This window comes from Sorex fumeus, unplaced genomic scaffold (genome assembly GCF_029834395.1).
Source record: "Sorex fumeus unplaced genomic scaffold, SorFum_2.1 ptg000002l, whole genome shotgun sequence".
NCBI classification, from domain to species: Eukaryota; Metazoa; Chordata; class Mammalia; order Eulipotyphla; family Soricidae; genus Sorex; species Sorex fumeus.
Window position 1 is genome coordinate 54,657,766 of NW_026606059.1, and position 6,015 is coordinate 54,663,780.

Genomic DNA, 6,015 nt, shown 5'->3' on the forward strand with positions numbered 1-6,015 from the left:
AAAGATGCTGCGTGAGATGCATTCTGAACAGAAAAGGAGAAAAATAACCCATTTCCTCCTGCTGCTACATACCATCAGGGCTTTCTACTGTCCATTACCTGAATTTCATGACACTGAACCTGGAAAATACAACCTGAAAAAATGGGAGTGAGAGAATAATGAGGAGTACACACCTTCAGGATCACCCCATAGCTCAAATTGCTGCCCCCACTCCCAGTTTTTTCTCCACAGCACAGATCCAGGAAAGAGTGTCACAATCATCTAGTCATCACAGTAAACCAAGAACCAAGGTGGTGACCAGCACCTTGTGTCACTTCCTCCCACACTCCCTTCTATAAAAGAAAAAAGTGATTGGGGTTATCAGACCCTGGATATGAACACTTCTGCCTAGAAGTGATTTCTCCCTTTGTCCTTTTTAAATTTTTTTGATTTTTCCTGAAGTAATGAAAAGTTATTGAGACGTCCTTGATTTATGGTTATGATCTCTCAACTAGCGAGAGAAACACATTGAGAAATCACAGAAAAATCAAACACTATCCCAGTATACTTGGCCAACATGGGAGAGGAAAATTATAATTCTGAATGTGGGTCAATCTTCATTAATCTTCATCCTTCATCAGGGGACCTGTGCAGTAGGGACCAACTCAGAATACTGAAGCGAGGCTACAGATACCAAGCTGGTTCCTCAAATACCAAGGAAGAAGCATATCTGAGCTCTCTCAGTTGGGGTTCTTCATCATCAGGATCATTTCTTAGCCTTGATGAGACGGTAGCTTCCCTAAGTGAAACTTTTATTCTGGGGTTTCAACACAAGGTTTTCAGCAGTGAGATAGATCTAATCCTGGGATGTGGTGATACAGATGTTCTGGGTAGCCGAGATATTGCATAGTTTATTGTAACTAGGGTTCTTGCTAAGCACTCGGTTCAGGTGATCAGGATGGGGTTAAGGGACCACACAAGGTGGCAGCCCCCATCTCCTAGCCAGAGTCCTTCCCCCTCTGAAGCACCTCTCTTGACCATCAGATCCAAGGTTGTACTCAGATGGGTCCTGCCTAGTCTTACTATGGGACCCCTTTGTAGGCAGCTCTCAGAATCTGGCAACAGCTGCAGAAATGGAGGTAAGGTTGCAATGTTATTGATCTGCCTAATAAGGAGGAGCCAGATGTTGGGATCTTCCATTATTTACTTCATTTCGCCTTATTTATATATAATATCGCATGGCAAAACCTGGCAAGCTACCCATGACTCATTCAATAGGCCAAACACAGTAACAACAAGTCTCAAAATGGAGATGTTACTGGGCCTGCTCGAGCAAATCGATGAACAATGGGAGGACAGTGTTTTTTTGTTTTTATATATGATATATATGATTTATTAATAGTGGCATATCATCCACAGGGGGCCAAGTGGTGGACCCAGACACCTAGGACCCTGCTCAAAGTTTGACTGAGGTGGCACTGTAGCACTGTAGCACATTGTTCATCGATTTGCTCAACTGGGCCCGGTAACGTCTCCATCATGATACTCATTACTGTGTTTGGCATATAGAATACATCACGGGTAGCTTGCCAGTCTTTGCCTTGCAGGTGAGATACTCTCAGTAGCTTGCTGGGCTCTCCGAGAGGGGCAGAAGAATCAAAACTTGGCCAACTGGCTCTGCCGTGTGCAAGGCAAACACTCTACCCACTGTGCTATCGCTCCAAAGAGCCCCATTTTCATTACTGTTGATATAACCTCTACCTTATGTTCATAGGAAGGTTTGGTGTGTGCTCATTCTTGTCCCCACTAATGCACTGTCTGAAGTCAGAACATGGTGCTTACAGAAGTGTAATATAAGTATCCTTCCTATTCTTTTTTGATTATTGACATTTATTTATTTATTCCTTGAAAATAGTAGAGAGATCCATTTGAAGAGATTTTTCAGCAGTTGAAGCACATTCAAGTGATCTGGAAGTAAATAAGCTGGGACGAAAGGAGGAGAGAAACATGAAGAAACATTGCATAAGAGCTAAAGGTAGAAACGGGAGAGGAAGACTGAACAGAGTAAAAAGATTTGAGAAGAATAAGTTTACCATTTAGTCTCAGGGAAGCTTGGGAGTCTGGAAGGTAATACAGTTGCTTGAGTTTGTTACCAAGAACTGTCAGGGCATTCTCTGAGAAATTTAGAACTGGACTTCAATTAACAAGGGGTTGAGGATCCCCATATCACCTTGCTGATTTTGTTTTCTGATTTGAAGTTAGTGTTGGGACTCTACCCAGTACCCTGTCTGAAAGTAGCCTGATTTCACAGCCCTTGACTGCTTCAGTGTTTCTTCATGGTTTTCCATCTGCTCCAACCATCACAAATCCAATTTCGTATTTGGCATAAAGCTAAACAGTTTCAGGAAATATCTTGTCATGATTCAAATCAAAAAGCCACTTTCAAACTGCTCAATGCCAGCTACACATTGTCAGAAGTGGTTGAAGAAAGAGGAAAAGACTTTTGCTCTAGACAAGAAGGGTAAAAAAACACGTATTTGAAAGCAACAGTGATTTCGTGGTGTTATTTCAAATGAAGCTGGAGATTACTTTTAAAGGTTGGTCAATCTGTTATGCTATTAACATAGTCTCTTATGGCACCCAAATTCCCTCTGCTCTGGAAAATTCTAATAACAACAATCAATTCTGTGTGTGAGCAAATTAATTTCTGAAGAAGTGTCTACTACAGGACCAGTTACTCAAAACTCCAGCCACATGGAGGCGGGTATGGGTCATCTTTCCCCATCTTCCAGCCCATCTCTTGTGCTTCCTGTCACGCCCATGAACTGCCTCCGGTCACCATTTAAGCGCATTAATGGTCAAGATTCAGAGACTCGCAAATGAATCTCAGAAAACAACATCTCGCCACAGAGATGACGTCAGACCCTTCGCCAAGCTGGTTTCAGAGCACTTCAGATGGAGCAGGTGTTCTCTGCCTACTTCAAGCGAACGTCCGTGGCCACAAACTTCCATAAGAAAAATCCAGTTACGCAGAACTGAAAACTCCAGGCCACATGGAAGGTTGGGATGGGACATCTCCCCACCCATCTAGTATCCTGACTATTAAGGATAACCAGGAGTGCACAGCCGCTTTTGTGGTCATGAGACATCTTATACTATTTATAACAAGCAATACGAAATAAATTATTTAGCTTCTGCCTGTGGGAGAAAATTCGAAATAATGGTGGAGAGGTATAATGGTTGTGGGATTGGTGTTGAAATATTGAATGTAATCAATTTATGTGAAAAACTTTATGAAAATAAAATAAAAAAATAAATAAAAAGTAAAGTGTAAAAAAAAAAGAAGTAAACACATCTTGACTAACAATCACTTGGACCAATCTACCAGTTCTTCTAAGACCTGAGAAGACAAGATAGTATTTCTGCAATTTTGGAGATTTTTACCATTTCCTTGTGAAGTGACTCATAGACCTTTGTAGAGGTGACCTTTTTAGCAATCTAAGAAATCCTGGATCTGCTAACAGGTGGTAAGCACACAGTCTCTTACCACTTGTTTATACTTCCTTCTGAGATGTTTTGAAAGCTCTCCATTAGTGAAATTCTATGAAGTGTTATATTCACATTACTTTGTGGGAAAGCATTTACACTAGGAGGTTCCTAAATAAAGTTTATTTTGTTTCCTTTGTGTAAAGGAGGGTGCAGGAGGATTAATCAAAGGCAAAGCGTGTTAAAAGGAGAGTGCTTGCTCAAGGTCACATGGCAGGTAAAGTGGTAGAGCTGGTCTGTAGGTCTGGTACTCTCAGATCAAGTCCTTTTCTTAGAGGTGTAAGAATATTTTAAGGACTTCAGCTGCCTACCTTACAGTCAGCATCACACCAGCTCACTGGAAAGTCATGCCCAGGACAAGCTGTGGAAAGCAAAGTCACTGGGGTACACATACATTATAAGGAACACAAAAAAAGACATTTAAAAATGTGTCTGAAAGATCTTTTTCATATTATGGAACTTTATCTGGATCAGCTCTTCTTTTATTTTTTCTTTTCTAAATTTTATTTTCATAAACTTGTTCACAAGATTGGATTACATTTGATATTTCAATACCAATCCCACCACGATTACACCTTTCCACCACCATTACTTCAAATTTTCCCACTAATAGTCAAGCCTGATGCTAGATAATTTATTCTGTATTGTTTGTTATGAATAGTATGAGATGTCACACAGCCATGAAAGTGGCCTGTGCCCCTGAAATTCTAAAATTTTAAATAATGAGGGTCAGGAAAAATCTCTGTAGTGAACTGGTTGGTTTTGAGATTCATTCATTTTGAGTCTCTGGATCATGGCCGTTAATGAGCTTAAATGACACCCGGAGGCAGTTCGTGGGTGTGACAGCCAAGATCCCACAGGGGCAGGAGATGAGAAGAAGCAGCCTGTCCCCTATCCCTTGAGGCCTGGAATTTGCAGTTACTAGTCCTGCATACCTGGGTTTTTCATTGGGTCCTGGAAGTTTGCAGCAGCTCTGATTCAGAGGGGGCAGGTGGGGGGATGATACCTGCTCTTATCTGAGGCACTCTGGTGAAATTGTCCTGGTGCGAGGTCTAGAGGCATCTGTGAAGCATGCTGCTCGGTTCTGAGATTCATTTGTGTGTCCAGGTTTTCCTTCTGATGTTCCTTTGAACACTGGATAACAAAATGTTAGGAGCAACATCCTAGAATGTGCTCTGGAGTGTCTGTTGGGTCTAGAACACGTTTTAGAATAATCTCTGCGGTTAGTAAAAGTTCCTACATTTCCCACAAATGTGTTTTTCCCTCTTTCTCTTTGTTTCTTTTACTTCATTTCTTTTTTCTTTCCTAGAGGATAACATACATGCCAAGAAAAATCACCGGAAGTATATATGCCCATAAAGAACAATACAATAATTTTTTTCAATAGTTTTTTATTAAAAAAATTTTAATAGTGAGACATCATGAGGTAGAGTTGCAGACTTACACATTTTTGTGCTTGGGTTTCAATTATACAATGATCAAATACCCATCCCTCTACCGGTGCCCATTTCCCACCACCACGGATCCCAGTATCCCTCCCACCCCCGATCTCCCCCATCCCACCCTGCCTCTGTGGCAGGGCATTCCCTTTTGTTCTCTCTCTCTTATTGGGTGTTGTGGTTTGCAAAAGAGGCAATGGGTGACAATCATGTTTAGTCTATAGTCTACTTTCCGCATGCTTCTCCCATCCTGGGAGGATCCTCCCAACACCTTTATTTGGTGTTCCCTTCTTTATCTGAGCTCCCTTTTCCCCTAGTATGTGTGGTTGGCCTCCAAGTCATGGAGTAAAATTCCTGGTACTAATCTCGGCCATTCTTGGGTGTTAGTCTCCTATTTTGTTACTTTATGAAAGAACAATACAATAATTTTACTAAATCCTGATATCTTCACTGCATATGCAAGACTTTTTGTTAGGAGAGAGCTTGCATCTGCTTTATTAAATTCTACCATACTACATCTGTAGTTCTTTCCTGAACCACCCACCTACTATGGCATTGTTCCTGAGTTTCTGTCCTGAACTGATTTCTTTATTCTACAGGCATAGTCTTTGTACTTAATTATAGGCATGTGAAATTTCTTAGGGATTAACATCAGGTTTCCAAATGTATAATTTCCAAGATACACTATTTTTTAACTAAAAAAAAAAATCAGTGAAATTTGCTCATCTCAGATTTGGTATTTGTCCTAGAACTGTTTTCTACAAGACTATCAACAGGGATTTGATCGTTACTGTCCTGGTCTTCCAAAATTCTAGTCTATTCTGTGGACCTGAAGATTGAGATCATTTGAGTCTACTAGACATTCTGAAAATAGTTCTGCATTTTTGGAGCTCAATTGTAAATCAATTTTTTAAAAAATAATATGCATTTTTCTCTCTGTTTCCCTTCCCTTCTATTCCATGATTGTGGTGAATGATCAGACCTCACACATGCTTGGCTGTGGTGCTTGTATACATTCTAGTTACAGTGCTCGTTAGGGGTTTGTCTTGGA

The 6,015-nt window shown here is 40.7% G+C and overlaps 1 non-coding gene across 1 annotated transcript; it reads right to left on the reverse strand.

Moving 5' to 3' along the window:
• Window positions 1-1,017: 1,017 nt before the first annotated feature.
• LOC130023350 (small nucleolar RNA U89) lies at window positions 1,018-1,258 on the reverse strand. The gene has a single exon (XR_008792458.1). It is a non-coding gene; the product is annotated as a small nucleolar RNA U89 (small nucleolar RNA).
• Window positions 1,259-6,015: the final 4,757 nt, after the last annotated feature.